The sequence below is a fragment of the Bison bison genome, unplaced genomic scaffold (assembly GCF_000754665.1).
Source record: "Bison bison bison isolate TAMUID 2011002044 unplaced genomic scaffold, Bison_UMD1.0 scf7180017864115, whole genome shotgun sequence".
NCBI classification, from domain to species: Eukaryota; Metazoa; Chordata; class Mammalia; order Artiodactyla; family Bovidae; genus Bison; species Bison bison.
The window spans coordinates 993,777-994,730 of NW_011494687.1; the positions used below are offsets into that span (position 1 = coordinate 993,777).

The 954-nt window shown below is 52.4% G+C and overlaps 1 protein-coding gene across 3 annotated transcripts in view; it reads right to left on the reverse strand.

The window, feature by feature from the left end:
- The window catches only part of TIMELESS (timeless circadian clock), a 26,401-nt gene extending 25,447 nt beyond the window's left edge, over nucleotides 1-954 (reverse strand). For 2 of the 3 annotated variants that reach the window (XM_010839258.1, XM_010839256.1), the window contains exon 1: nucleotides 857-954. The gene's annotated coding sequence lies outside the window, so the exon portion shown is untranslated. Of the gene's footprint in view, nucleotides 1-498 lie in introns of all 3 variants that reach the window. The other variant, XM_010839257.1, reaches the window with a different exon arrangement.

The following is a 954-nucleotide window of genomic DNA, read 5'->3' on the forward strand; positions in this document are numbered from 1 at the left end:
TGGCAGAGAAGTGGTAAGAACAAGTTCAGGGAACAGCTGGAGCACAAGTATCAAAGCATGAAAGACACAATACAGACACGCTTTCCACAGGGCTGGGATTCAACTGCATGAGATGGAAAAAAAAATGATAAGAACCTTTAGAAAACAAGTTGAGTCAGAGTCAGACTGCCAAAGGCCTGGACACCCACCACCTAAGGATTTAAACTTGACAGTGGGCAGCCAAAGAGGAGTTTTAAAAGTAATCTGAAATGACCAGATTGACTTTTTATAAAGGTAATTATGAGTGGCAGCACGAAGGGCCAAGAATTGAGATACTCAAGCGAAGGAGCTTAATTAACGGCTGATGGTCCAGCTAACAAACCCAAGCAGAGACTGTAACCTCCATAAGTCTACCAAGGGAAAGGTCAGAAGGGAATGAGAAATACATTTTATAAAAACTCAAGATTTAAGTCAAGTGACCACTGGATCCCGGCTCCTGCTGACCACCAAGTTGCACACCTGTTTTTTTCGGGTCTGAGTTGGATGGGAAGTTCAGAAGCGGAAATTCCTGGGAAGCTTCTGTCTTATAGTAAAAGTTCCAAGCCCCTTTCCATCACAGCCGCACCCCCGCGGGCGGACCAGGCCGTGCGGAGTGACTTCGGGAGAACAAGGGGGAGTCCCAGGCGAGTTGGAAACGCCCGGACACCCACAGAGGAGACCCGACTGGGAATTGCGCGTGCGCACCTAAGGCGCGCGCCCCGCCCCCTGCCTTTAAACCAGGCGGCGGGAAAGGGGACTCCGCGCTTCCCAGGAGAGCCCCCGTGGCTACGAAGGGACGCAGTCCACTTAGAGCCTTCTTGCCCACACACTCACTCACCCGCTCCCCGCCGCTCCTCAAGATCCCCGCGGAGCCAGCAGCTGTTAAGCACAGTTCCGCTGCTTTTCCCGCCACGAGTGTGGGTCGGACCAGACCCT